We start from the raw sequence: 15571 nt of genomic DNA on the forward strand, positions 1-15571 counted from the left end.
AAACTTCTTTTGGCGATTCTTGAAATAGGTGTTCAGCTGCCCTTTTAAAGGTTTGAGAAATGGCTGTGTGCAAGGTTTTGACTCCTGGCATTTCCAGGGTTGTAGGAACGTCCAACTCAGAAGTACGTGGGTGCCAGCCATACATGGTATAAAAGGGTGTCTGCCCAGTGCTGGTGTGTAGGGAATTATTAGAAGCATATTCAGCTATCCATAATAAATCGAACCAGCTTCCTTCAGCTTAGTGTAACATGCAACACAGATACTGCTCGAGCGTCTGATTTGTCCTCTCAGTTTGACCATCCGTTTGGGGATGGTGACTGGTGGATAGCCGGATGGCGATCTGGGCCATAGAGCAGCATTTTCTCCAGAAGTTAGATACAAATTGAGTACCTCGGTCTGAGACTAAAACTGAAGGAAACCCATGGAGCCGTACGATGCCTTCAAGAAATACCTTTGCCAGACTGGAAGCATTTGGGAGCCCCTTAAGAGGAATTAAATGTGCCATTTTTGAAAATAGGTCCATGACCACAAGAATAGTGTTAAACCCTTGACTGGGTGGTAAGTCAGTAATAAAATCGAGTAACAACGTGTGCCAGGGTGCTGGTGGGATTTCCAATGGTTGTAATAGCCCAGCCAGTTTCTGCTTGGATGACATGTTTTGAGCACACACTCCACAAGATAGGATGAATTGGATAATGTCTTTACACCATGTGGGCCACCAATAATTTTGTTTTATCTTCGTTAGGGTTTTAGCGATTCTGGGGTGGCCCTCGATCAAGGAATCAGGATAACCGGACATGACATGTTCTCGTAGTTCTTGGTTTGGTAAGAATAAATGATTCCTGAAGTAGGGCAACTGATCTTTTCTCATGTAATGTTCTCCTTGTGCACTCCACGCTTGTAATTGCTCCAGACTCATCAGGTTTTGGATTTCTTCATGTAATTCTTTCTGAGTTATGGTTGCTGTGATTCCTAGGAGCATGTCACTCGGGATGATTGCTATTGGGTCAGGGGTCTGATACCCTTGCTCTTCCACCCCCATACGGGAAAGAGCATCGGCCTTCCCATTTTTCACCCCTGGTCGAAATGTAATCACGTAGTCATATTCAGCAATTAAAAGACCCCAACATAGTTGTGAGGATTGGGCCTTTGCCGTTTTTAGGCACTGGAGGTTCCGGTGGTCAGTTATTACGGTGATTGTGTGTCTGGCGCCCAAGAGGTTGTGCCGCCATGTCTTAAAGGCTGACTTAATGGCCAGGAGTTCTTTGTCTGTGATAGCATAATTGAGTTCAGGGGGTGTGAATTTACGCGACCAGTAGGCAACAGGGTGTAACTCGCCCGTTTCGGGGTCCTTTTGTGAGAGGACGGCTCCCATAGCCATGCTTGAGGCGTTGGTTTGCACTAGGTATGGGAGATCAGGGCGAGGGTGGCGTAAGAGTGGGACAGATGTGAATCTTGCTTTGAGTTCCTGGAAAGCTTCTTCGGCTTCTGTTGTCCACTGGAACTTTTTGTTGCTTTTCCTTAGGAATGACGTGATGGGATGCACGATTTGCGAAAATCCTCGGATGAACCAGCGGTAGAAGTTTACAAAACCCAGCATACTTTGAACCCCCTTCAATGAATTTGGGGATGGCCAGTTCAGGATAGCATCTATCTGTGTACATCCATTCGGATTCCATTCGGGCTGGGAATAAAGCCCAGGAATTCCACCTTGAGATTTGGAATGAGAACTTTTTGAGCTTGGCATAGAGCTGGTGTTGACAGAGTTTCTCCAATACGGATCGGACGTGTTTAACATGGTCCTGCTTTGATGCGGAATATACTAGAATATCGTTGATGTACACTAGAGCACAGATATCAATCAATTCCCGTAGGACTAGTTCATGAAGTATTGAAATGCTGCAGGCGCATTGCAAAGGCAAAAGTGCATTACTTGATATTCGTACAAGCCGTATTTGGTGCGAAAAGCGGTTTTCCATTTGTCCCCCTGTTTTACGCGTACAAGGTGATATGCCCCCCTCAGGTCTAGTTTTGTGTAGATTTGGGCATCTTTGACTTGATCAAGCAATTCAGGGATCAGTTTCAGGGGGTAGCCTGTTCTTTCTGAAAGACATCTTCAAAGTCCTGGTATTCACTTGGTAGGGTGCCGATTGCCACAGTCACAAGCATGGAGGTTCTGGTGTCTATTGGTTGTTTCTCTTGGCGATAACATGTGTGGGTGCAAGTCTAGGGAAAGGCCAATTCTTTTGCTCGCCAATCGATTCGAGGATTGTTAGCTACCAACCATGGCATTCCCAAAATCAACCGGAACTGTGGTGCCTTAACGAGGTCGAAATCGTAAACGATAGATTCTTGGTGTCCATCCTGGCACAGAATGGTTAAAGCTGCAGTGCATTGGGATACTGGACCAGAAGCTATTTCCCTGCCGTCGACAGTGGTAACAGTGTCGGTGGTTGATTTAGGGCGTAACGGAAGCCCCATCTTTGCCGCAAGATCCTGGTCGATGTAATTCCCAACGGCTCCACTGTCAATGTACGCTCTTACTGCGTGCATCCAAGATAGTTGTTGGTGATTGATCAAGACCACAGATAGTGCAAAATGGGAGGTCTGTAGTTCACTTTCTTCGCTCGACAAGTGGACCCCTACACTTGCCAGGCTGGGGAGTTTTCCGATTCCTTGATGGTATCTTCCTTGTCCGTGGCCCCTACCGTCCTCCTCGTTGGGTTCACAGGGCACTCTTTAAGGAAATGACCTGACCTTCCACAGTACAGACATAACTGCTGCTGTCTCCTTTTATCCCTTTCTGCTTTAGTCAAGGGGGATCGGAGCCCCCCTATTTGCATTGGTTCTCCTGAACCTTCTGTTGTGCGGGGCAATATTGTCCTATGAACGCACACACATAGGGAGTGGGTCAGGTCTGGTTCGATCTACTCTTCGGTCCTGCAACCTATTATCCAGTTGAACAACAAGGTCAATGAATTCTGAGCAGTCTTTTGGGGGGTTCACTACTTGTGCGAGAACATCCTTGAGCTCCCCTGCAACCCCCGATGAAATAACGTGGTTCTCTTCTCCACTGGTCATTCTGCTTCAACTACGAGTCTATTGAACATGGCTATGTATGTTAATAGGTCTCGATTCCCTTGGCATAGGGACAGAAGTTCGTTGTCTAGTGCCTGCCCATGAGTACGACAGGCGAACAGCTTTTCCATCTCTTGCTGAAAGCCGCTGAAGTCATGCAGCAAAGGATCATCTTGGGCCACAAAGGGTACACACCATTCCGCGGCGCTACCACTCAGGTAGGATAGCACAAAAGCGACCCGTGATTGGTCATTCGGAAAGGCCCCTGGTCTACAATGGAAGTGCAGGCGGCACTGGTTCATGAACGTTGCAAACCTCTTGGGGTCTCCCGTAAATCGTTCGGGCGGGGCCAAGGGAACTGCCCCAGGAAGGGTTATCTGAACTGGATTGACTGATGGTGCTGGCATCAAGGGCACGCTTCCTGGCAATGGTGCATGCCCTGCTTGTGACTGGAGAAGTTGCCGGCTTAAATCATCAGTGCGTTCTTTGGCTACTATCGGCTCTCTCCTCAGGATGTTGGTCTCCTGCCTGGCTGCATGTACTTCGGAACGTAGCTGCCCCAACATGTGGGCTAACTGGTCAATTTCTGATGTTTCCATGACGTCCAGGTGGATTTTGATGTGAGGCTTTGTGTTCTGTAACGCTCATCTGGTATCCATGGGGACGTCACTCAGCCTGTTCTGACCTCTTACGACCTCAAACCCTTCCCTGGAGTCTACTCGTCTGGAGACTGGGCCTGAAACACAGGATTGGTAGAGTTTAACTCCCTATTGTCTCTGTGTGCTTGAACCCTTTCTTTTCCCCGGGGTCCAACCCTTCCCTTTGATCTACAGCTCACCTTGTTTTCTTGGAAAGTGTGCTCTCCATCCTGCTTTCAGCGCAGGGGCGTGTTGATTGATGCAGGCTCGTTGCTGCCTAGTTACTTCACTGGCAAGTATTCGACAGGTAAATATAATGAGTCTTTTGAACAGTTCTCTAACTTCGTTCCTTTCCTTCCTTAGATGATGGCTGACGTCCGAGGATGGCGACATGCTGCTGAGATGAGTAGCACTGAAGGTGAGTGAGAGCGCGATGCAACCCTTTCGTATTTGTATTGAACTTAGTTATTTTTCTGTGTCTTTTAGGTGCCATGACGTTTTCAGCGTGGATGCCGGTTATGAAGAAGAAATGTGGGTAGAAAGTGCGGTATGCTGCACCTCTAGATGTTTCCACGCTAACCTGGAGTGTCTTTTCCCTCTTGCAGATGGATGAGAAGTTCTGGAGACAAAGTTCCCCCAGAGCGGCTGAGATTCAGGTAAGCGTTTGAAGCTCGTACAGTCTTTAAAAATAAGCAAAGATTTGCTGAATGCTTACTAATGCCTTTTTTCTGTTCTTTTCCCTTTTCCTTAGGAAGCGGCGTGCCGGAATGGGAATGACACCACCGAAGATGCCCACAGAACAGAAGAAGCGATGAATGATGGGCAGAAGCGCCGCAAGGTAAGGCTGTTCCCAACGCTGTTCTTATTCTTGCAGGAGCTGAGTGCAGAAGAAAGATGCAGGCCTACTGGAGACCGATCCGAACACGGTGAGTGTCACACTGCATGTGCAGAAAACACAAAGCATGTTTTTCAGCCTGGGCATGGCTTAAATAGTCTCTGGGTATCCCAGGTGTCTCTGCGCTGAACCACACCCAAAAAACTAGACTGCACATGCAGTTCTGGGAACCAAAATAGGTGGGGGCATCCATCTTGTCCCCATCAATGCACTACAAGTCCAATCCCCAATGTTATCCTATGGGAGTGAGTGAGTCTGGTGCCACAAGCGCCAAGTCTGACTCCAAGTGGGTCTTTGGAGGGATGGAGAGGCCCTTGAGGGCCAAGTAGGTGATTGCGGCCTGGCTCCAGCCTGACATCTTGGAGGGCTGGGCTCATGAGGGACAGGAATCATGACAGGGTGTCACGGAAACCCTTCCTGAGCCCGTGGGGGCTGGGGAGATTGCTGCTTTGCCTTTGAATTCTTCTTCACATCTGTCTGCATCATTGAGGAATCTTGCTTCTGTTTCACCACTTCCATCAGGAAGCAATGACACTTTGTTCACAGATCACGCCGTACCTGGAGTCTTGAGGTACGATCTGCATCCGCGGCACTAGACTTACAGCACAGCATCGGCTCTGCCCACAACAAACCACTGTTGAGCTAGTCCCTTGCCACTCTCTCACCGAAATGGAAAGAAGAGGCAGCGACCGGCAAAGTTACCTTCAAGCAAGATAAACCAAGTGGTCAGGGGCTACCAACGGATGAACGAAAAGAGGCTGATGGAGAGGCTTCTAAACAGACTCTGAGAAACAATGCCCTTTTCTAACTCTACTCGTACGGAACAAGCTATTGGTCTTGTGGCTGACAAAGAATCTGACCATCAAAGATCATGGTCCTTGAGGACTCATTGTTGTATTTTCGCCTGGGGTTTGGTATTTAGAAAGGGTGCGTCCACTTGAGATTTTGTTACCTACTGAAATTGTTCCTACTGTTTCCTCACCTTTCGTGCATCTGCACACTCTACCTCCTAGGAACTCCCAACTAGGGGTGTCACGGTATTCGTTTTATGACGGTACGATAACCTTCTTGCCAAATGACGGTATATCATGGTTATCGCGGTATAGCAGGTGGGCTTAACTGATCTTAACAAATATTTTCTAAAAGGTCATAAATTGACAGATCATCACAAACAAAACCAGGCACCCAGGGCCAGAATTGGGCTTTTCAACATACTTTCCACTTGAAATGCCTTGCTTTCACCAAACACAAACACACGTGTGGAGTGGAGGGGGTGGGGTGAAGGCCTGCTGCAACTGCCAAAGCAAACTGAATAGCTTTTCTTAAGTGGTCATTTAGGCTTTTTGCTTCCCCACTGGCTACTGGTGAAGATGAACATGTTGCCATCTTGATAACCTGCATGCCACAGATCAATGGAGGCTGATGGTAGTATACGCTTGTGCACATACACATACACACACACACACACATTGTTTTTCATGGTGTATGAACCTGGCGCCATAGGCGCCAGGACTGGCACCATGAGGGCTTTTGAAGAGGATGCCAGGCTCTAGAGGCCCGAGTCCTGACTCTACCTGGCCAATGGGTTTGCCAGAGGGGGTTTTGGGCAAGGGTCGTGACAGCACTCCCCCCTAATGCCCCTCCCATGGTGTTCCTTCTGTCTGGCCCAGGTTTGGTTGGGAAGTTCTGATGGAATGTCCCGATTAGACACACACACACACACACACACACGCACTCTCTCTTTACGTTACAGCCTTTAGTTTACTTGCGGGCCAAAAGGTGTTCAGTAATCACTGACATGTTACCCTTTGGTATGGCAGCAGGGAATATCCACAGAGATGAGTGAATTTCGCAGTGTGACTTATTATATGTAAATTCAATGATAGAACCAGGGAAATCCCCCATCGCCATATGTTTACAGAACATTATCCATTATAAATATATAAACCCCAAAGCCGCCACCCCAAAGTAAACCCTTTTCCTTCTTGGCACTGTATCTATTCTTCCTATTGCTAACATATTGATTTTGTGTAAGGCACGTGTGGTTTATGGAATGGCATTAAAAACTGCTCTAACTGAAACTACTTGGCAGAGGCACATCCAACAGTGCAAAACCAAGACTGCGCAGCAATTGCTTAGTGCAGCCTTTCCAAATCAGATTGAAAAGCACACTTAACGGTATGAACGGTATAACGGTATAAACAATGTGACGGTTATTATTGTTCAATTAAGTGGTTCACGGTATCTTTAACGGTATACCGTTATACCGTTACATCCATACTACCAACATAGATAAAGTTATCACAATAATCATGAATGCCACCCATGCGATTCTAAACAGAACTAATTGCTGGGTGTGTTCACATTTCCCACAGCACGGGAAAAAGGGTTGGGCTGTTATATTCATCCTCTTCCTTTGACTACTGCATGCTATGCTTCACTGAGGGCACTATTGTTTGGTCGTTGGAATGACAGTATTTCTGGGAACTTCGATGGGACTAATCTGAACGAATTTGAAAAACAAGTCCAGACACCTTTGGGATGTTCCTTTTTTGTGAATAGGAGCAAGCTCAATGTTGCTTCTATTAGGCCTTCCCATAGACTCTCTAGACCTTTCCAATTGCTAATTTCTTTCAAGATGGATCCCGTAGGCAACCGGGATGCCATGCCTACTTCCTACACCATCAATCATAGCCCCAACTCTTTTTCCTTCTGTGTACAAAGGGATGGTTCTCAGCCAATGGGCACATTCAAGGGTTGTAGGAACATTGCAAACCTAACTAGTGAGGACAGACCTTTGTATGTAGGTGATCCCATTTATTTTGTCTGTGGCAATGAAGGTTATCCCTGGTTACCTAGAATTTGACAGGGTACTTGCTACTTGGGTATCTTGTTACCAGGGATATATGTGGCTAGCACCTCTGAGGTCTCTAGAGCTTGTTTAAGGTGGAACGAGAATGGTGATACTCCTTCACAGGTTAAGGGTCATGTAGCAAAAGCCTTTGTACCATTTTGGGGACAGATAATGAACTCTGAGGATATCAGGAGACTAGCAAGAGTAATGGAGAAAACCATCAACAGAACCACCGATATACTATACAACATGACGCTGGAACATAAAGCAATCAGATTAGTTGCCCTTTAAAATAGGATGGTGTTAGACGTCATCCTAGCCGAGCATGGTGGGTTATGTAAATTGGTGGGATCTGCTTGCTGTGTTTTTGTACCTGTTTCCTCCCCTACCGTATTCAAGGCAATACAAAATCTGCATACCTTGAGGTGCTTGGTTTTGGGACTTTCTACGTTCATGGGGCTGGAAGCTCTTTTCAGTCTTAGTGGTAGTTCTTGGTGTTCTATTGTTCTGTTGTTGTTGTGTACAATGTCTTCTGGCCATATGTTCGATTTTAGGAGGATGTTGTGCGCAATCTTTAGGTATATTAGGACCAAAGGTACATGCACCCAAGGAAACTGCTAACGCTTTTGTAATGAAAGATATCACTATCAAGATACTCATGGCGATTGATATTTCTGATGAATGTGATTCAGGATGTGAGGTTGGAGTTTTGAGTAAAGCAAATGTTTTAGTAATGCTCTTGGCTTAGGCCAAAAGGAGAGTTTGTTAAACTGTATTCTGATATTACTGCCTTATTATGAATATTGGCCCAAGCCCTTTCGCGTTACACAGAAAACCGTGTCCGTAATGTTCCGACTTTCGATCAATGTCACCACCATTTTAAGAATAGTCCACCATTTTGATTTCAACTCTTGTTTCTGTGTTCTAAAATGGTGGACCGTGTTTTCAACTTGCAGCCGAGCAGAACGACCTTTGAGTTCTGTTAATGTTTAGGCTGACCAAGAGCAGACTGTTTGACCAATGTAAAGAAACCTTGGGACTCGAATTAACTGCCATCCAAGTCTTGTCTGCGCTCACAAGCATTATCCTCATATAAACAATGAGACAATGGAAAACAAACTCAGATTGTGTGTTCTGGCTGAACTGCATTGTAGCGATTCTTGGAACAAGGCTTACTGTGGATCAGAGAACCAACAAGCATCATTTAACTTCCTGGACATGTAAACTTGTTTAATCTCTTGTATAATATTGTAATATTTGACAAGTGAACTTGGCACAAACTCTAGCATGTGAATTATTAGCTTGGAGAGAGACTGGACAATGTTTAAAAAAATTGTACAAATATGTCTGTGTTTCGATGTCCAGCACTCTGACCTCTCACTGTGTCTGCTGGTTCACACTGCGAGGTGTTGGGAGCCAGATGGCTATCTTTTTGCTTTGATACTGTACAGTATTAAAAGATACTTGTATCTTTTCAACCCGTGATTGGCGTATTTCATTTATGGTACTAAGTCTCAATATTTCTTTGGTCTTTCAGTTTGGCAGGCAAATCAGCAAAAATAACTGTCGCAGTAATGCAGCTGGCTGTTAATTTACCTTTACCGCTGTCTACTGACAAAGGCCCATCCGGGGTCACTACAGCCTACTTTAATTCAGTAATTGAAATGACAGACCAGGCTCATATTGATCAGACTAGGACCACAGCAGCCCCCTTGTCTCCCATCTCCTCACAAAAATGTAACATTTCTGATGATGGCATGCTGAGCGTGCCATACATTGTCAATGGGCAACACACGGTGGGTGACCAGGGAAGTCTGGACGACACCCCAGACTTAATCGGAGTCTCAATGCATGACACAGACTCGTCAATATCTGCTTATGTGTCTACCCTTGCGCATGTGCCCCCTAAACATTTGTTTAGAAGGCACAGGCGCAATGTTGAAATGTGTGGACAATAGAATCTCTGTGCCCTTGGGCAACAGGCAAAATCGCTTATTGCTCTAAATAAATCCAATCTTATGTGTATTAGTATCTCTTAATGAAAGCCTGAAAGCAGAATCTAAAATCCCTCTACCTAGAAGTGCATACAAAGTCGAAAGAATTATTGACTGAGAGGCAATTGCTGCTTGCTGCTGTTTTTTTCCTGTACTGCATGGCCAAAGTAGTCAGGCTTGTGTAAACAAAGCCTCTGGAGCATCTAGTACCTGGCCATGAGTTGCAGAGAATGGACAGCGTGGATCTTGGGTTTAATGTAAAGTCTGGTGACCATTCTCAACCTTATGACTTTCAATCCAATGTTTTACACGTTGGAATGCCTGCAACATTCATCCCCACTGAGACTAGGAATCCAGTTCCTCAGAGAGTGAAAGCACTTGAAGATGTAATAAAGGAAAACAGTGCCAAACGAGTAGACACTCAAGGCCCAATGACTTGGATGAAACGTATAAGGGACAATACGGCAATGCTCAGCATTCCCAAATGGAGTATAGAATTTTGGTTGAAAACCTGCTACCAGACAATAAGGATGTCTAATTAAACAAATATAATATCCTATGTCTGCTGGGGATAACTGCCAGGTTGCGTGCACTTTCCTCGAAGGACATTGACAGAGTTGACTTTATCGGCCAGCATAGAACAGAACGTATGATAAGATATGTCAACTCAAGAACAGTTTATGATGTCATTTTAGGGGAGGTTCAATCACTGAGGCAACTAGGAATCGACTTTTGTTCTTCCAATAGTTCCAGCCTTGGCACCAATTACAATTAGAATGTTGGAAGGATGGCATTATCGTGTGATATATTAGTCTCCATGGAAAATAAGTTCCCAAATTAGGGAACTTGCATGTCCCCTGCACACTGTCTTAGGTCCGAAACAAGGATAAGGTGTGCAAAGTAGTACATATTTGTAGAAAATACCTAAATATATTCACAGAGGGATTTCGAAATGTGTTTATTAAACATGATAACAAAATAGACTTTGTATAACAAAAGACATGTAATGTAAGAAAAAACAATGCGTTTCGAGAGTTCATCTCTTCATCAGGGTTGTGATTTGACCAACATTCTGGAAATAATCCAAACAAAGCTCATGAGAATATATTCATATTATAACTCAAATTATCAACATTCAAATGAATATAATGAGATACGTTTATAAAGGAAAAATCATGAGTTTGAAAATGTACCAAATCAGTTCCATTGTGCTGACCACACCAATATAGTGGAGTAAAAGGTAATCCAAGCTGATCAGTGTAAAATAGCAACACTGCTCCTGGTAATGTAAAACATGATAATTAAAGCTATAAACCTATGTAGTAAATGTGGGGTAATAAGGACTGAGTCCCAAAAATCTAAATATCAATTGTCTCACTTCCTCTTATGCTGAAGCAACCCTGAGGTCACACTTCTAAAATTCATAAATCGGCGCGCCATCAACTGTTAGATGGCATGGAGCATGAAAGTATTGATTTCATATCAATGACTGATCTCTGAGTATGTCTTCAACAATCAGTTCACATGTCTAACCGACAAATGTAAACACTCACCTCTCTTTACACTATGTGATATTGAGGGGGAGTGGTATAATCCAGACTGGTCCCAAGTAGATTTCACTTAAATATTGAAGACATAAACATGCAAAAGCCTGCTGGAGGATAAAGGGCATGGGGTGCCCAGTAACAGTTTCCTTTTGGGCCAGGAGGGCTACCGTACATCGAGGATTGGGCCACAGACCATGCCCCTTTCTTTCATTGCTGGCTGCATTCCCCGCCAGGGCCCAAGCCCACCAGGGGACAGAGGGCATGGGGTGTTGAGCTCTCTAGGGGTGTTAGCGACCGCCGGGGGACGAATTCAGATGCAAACCCCCACCTAATGAGTACTGGACAGTTGTCCCAAGACATCGAGCAGGTGAGGAGTGTAAAAGAGGGGGAGGAACTCTTGAAAATCTATTGACACTGTTACTGGCTCCCCTGTACTCAGTTCGAAACGTTGAACCTTGAACAGCCTTTGCTCTACCGCTTGCTCTTCCATTTATTCTTTGAACTGTACGGGTATGGCAGCGATAGCAGTAGCCACGGATGTGTCTCCTCCCCCATCTGACCCCTACCTTCCCCATTCTGAAGCTCTCCCCGTTCATACAAGAGGACATTTCTATCCATAAAACAGATGCTAGTGGATCGTCCCTTGTCAGATTGTACACTAGATGGCAATAAACTGAAACCCCCGAATCCTGCGATGGTAACAGGCAAAGCCTACAATATGATGAAGGAAATTCATGAATTCCTGCTATGGGGGAAAGGTAGAGGTTAATCAGAAATGTCCCATCAAGGGGAAAGCTTTGACAAGAGTGTCACCTAGTGCAGGAGATGGTTCCCCAGAAGAAAGCACAGTGAGAAGTGAAGCACCCCCCTTGACCCTGCAGACCAGTGGGGGATACCATGGATAAACATTTGTCAGGGTTGTGTGACTCATTTATTCCAACGCATATTGATGTTCACATTACCCCTGCTTTCTTACACACTTGCCGGATATTAAGCAAAGGCCTTGGACGAGCTATGGGCCCTAAAGGACAAACCACAGGTGAAGCATAATAGTGTTCCTCCTTTTGTTCCAGTTACCTTTGTAGTATCAACAAACCCTAATACAAAGTCCCACAATCCTGCCTGCCTTGCAAAAGGACCACCCAACACCACTCACAGGGCATCAGGAATGGGGAACCCTGATGGCAATGATCACAACATCATCAGGAAAGAATGCCTGTAATTTACTTTATAGGGCAGGCCTGTGTACTCATAATGGACATCGGTTGGGAGCAAATCTCCCCACCATACCCTTGCTTGGAATTCTTTTTTCCCCCATTTCAACCCACGATTCTGAGCACACGCCACGGGCGGTCTTTGTTCTTTGGTCCTCACAGAATTGGTCACCCTTAAGAACCTTTTACTGTTGATCCTAGAAAAGGCTGGAGGTGCTGGAAGTGGTCATCCGGGGGACAGCTGGTCCTCCAGGGGACCACTGGCCAAGTAACCAACGAGATAACAGGGGACTGAACCAAGAGCAATGACATTCTGTACTGTTCCAATCAATGATAGATGTGACCCAGCCTGCCCCAAGTGGCCTCAAGGCGCCCACAGCTGTGGTGTCTGCTCGAGGGTCTGGGGGACAACCTGACATTGGTATCAGCCCAATATTTATTAACAAACAGATCAAGCATCCCCAGTTTTTTGGTGGGGTGATGATGAGGCCCGTGTTCATGGGGGCCAGCATATCATGCGATGGGGCAAGATATGGGGGGAGTTAGTGAAGTGGTTAACAAAATGGAAACTACTCCCACAAGTTGCAATGTACCAAATTCATATGCCACCAATTTACAAGACCCACAGTACCAAGACATGGAGTTTGGAAACCCGAGGAGGCCACAAATAACAGCGGTGGTTTACATGCGCAGGGTCCCCAAATGCCCCAGTGCTAAGACTGAATCCAGAGCTTCTATCACAAACAAGTACATCCATTGGGTGCAGAATATGTATGAATGCCTTTGATCAGGGAGGATGTTTTATGTTGCAAAATATTATCTTACAATGATGAAGTCCATACGACTTCATTTGCTTAGAATTAAGCGATTCAAATCTGGTTATTGGTCTGTTGGGAATTGATATTCGGTGGGCCCAATGTCTAGCACCTCAATTGTCATTACTGCTTCCCCCCTCCAGAAGAGCATTGACAATATGGGAATTACGCTTTTATTGGGAGCTGGGTCGAAGTCATCTATTTATACTGTAGCTAATCTCAATTAATCGGGGCGAAGAACTGAGGGGCCCAGGACTGGAAGTGGGAACACCCCATAATAACGATTGTATTGCGTTCTGTCCTGTGATGTATAAAATAGTGTTGTGAAACTTTTATGGTGTTCAGCTGAAATAAAGTTAAATGATGATGATGGTAAATAAATACGTACTATTGGTAAGGGAAACTCCCATATGCAGGATCCCTAATATAATGGAAAGAGTCTTTATTTCCCAGACACACTTACTGTAATTTGCAAACCAAGTCAGAGCCGTCCAGGTTCACGAAACACGACTGATACTGGGAAGGTAAAGGGGGAACTAATCCCAAAATTGCTGCTATTTATAATAGCGTGTAGTATGTGCACAATGACGTCATTGCGTTTTAATGGCGAGGTCCTCACAGAAGTAAACACAGTGATGGATGTGCTATGAGCGCAACTAAAGTCTGTCATGCTATTATCTGATATTTGACAAAAGGAATTTGTGTAAACACATGAAGTCTCTAATGTATGTGAATGTGGGTAACAATCAAATACATTTCAAAATAACATTAGACTCCAAAGTGGGTATTAGACTCCATTAGACATATAAATAAAGGATATCATAAATCCGTAGAGATATAAATAAATGTTACAATGTGCACATGTAGTTTACTTGGCGTAGGAACACAGCAGTTGCGTGAAGAGATCGATGTACTCGGGTGAGGCGCGGTGAGTTACGGGAGTCTGGGGAGTCGTACGGGACTGACCTATGTTGTTTACCGGGTGGGGAAAGGTTAAGACACCATTGTAATGAAGTGTCCGGTGGTCGCAGGTTTGTACACAGCCTTTCGAGCCACGTAATATTACTGCGACATACTTGGTTGGACTTAGCGCATAGCCGACAACTTTTGAAGAGTTCTCTAACCATGAGCGCTGGATGGACTTACCCCTTAATCCTCCAGCCTTCACGTCTTCACGATTGAAGGTAATTATATTGCACTTGTGTTCTAGCAGACGATAGAATCTATTCAAAACAGTCAGCTCGCATCAGACTCCTGCATGCTCTAGGTAGCGGCGGTCTGACTATTGTGTGACATACTCTCAGTTAGCTGCTCGTGGTCATCACAAGACCACACTCCGCATTACGAGGACGTTATAGTACATACAAATAGAAGACAACGTGAATCGTCAGATCAACGTGTTGGAAGCGTTGATTATAGATGACGGAATTAAAACATGACTTGTAGGTGTATGTTTGAGTTTGATCTCGACTCATACTTTTGTTTCACTTTTTCCCTTAGATATTGGGCCTCATCACGGGTTTGGCGGTAACTCTTAAATGAGGCAGTAGTGCTATTACTGCCACATTTAAGGGTCCGCCAAATCACGGGTTTTGCAGATTTCCGCTGAAATTTCACGCTCATTCCTCCGGCAGGAAATCCGCCGGCGGTAAGAGCACGAAAATTCCCCATTGAGCCCAATAGGGAATGGGGAATTCCCGAATGGGCTCAGTGGTGAATGGGCAATACCCGTTCCACCAAACCCGTGATCCGGCGCTATTAGCACGGGGGGGTTTGGCGGTAGGGCTATTAACGCCGGTGCTAATAGTGTCGGCGTTACCACCCAACTCGTGATGAGGCCCAATGTCTATTTTGAAGACGCCCAAACCGAATCGTGTAAAGAACACTTAGTATACTTTGATGACATAGTAAGTCTGATGTGGGTGGATTTAAGTACCCCTTAGGTGTAGCAGCTGGCAATAAGATCTCATGTTGTTACTGCTGCTCTCTCTCTAGTCTCCAATCTAGGTTTAGACTGCTTATCTCCATATTTCCTGGTTGTATAAATTATTGCCTACACCATGTCGGTGTAGGAAGGCACCTTGTTTTGTAGTTGTGTTGTCATAAAGGTGCAGTTGGTTCCCCTGAAGAAGTTCACGGTATAACTCATTCTTAACTATTAGAGGAATGAAACATGTTGGGTCTTGTTGCACTGTAAATACATATTGAGTTGTTTTTTGTCCCTTGTAGCAGAAAAGGGGTAGTTGTATCCATAAAAACCAGTCATTTAGGTCCAGTGAGGCATTCCTGAGTAGAGGAGCCCTCCGGTTCGGCTGACCACTGCTTTTTTTGCACTCAACTTGTACTGTATTATTCTGATTGTGCACTATTGATTTTAGATTTGTATATGAAGGGTGTTTTATATTATTTCATTGTATGCACTATGGTTTGTGAGATTTTTTAGAGATGTGTAATATACTGTACATGTCATGTGTTTTTTTTAAATGCATTGATTGAATCTGAATACATGTGTATGTTGTTTATGATACAAATTCTG

This window comes from Ambystoma mexicanum, chromosome 10 (genome assembly GCF_040938575.1).
Source record: "Ambystoma mexicanum isolate Mex_15411 chromosome 10, UKY_AmexF1_1, whole genome shotgun sequence".
Taxonomy (NCBI): Eukaryota; Metazoa; Chordata; class Amphibia; order Caudata; family Ambystomatidae; genus Ambystoma; species Ambystoma mexicanum.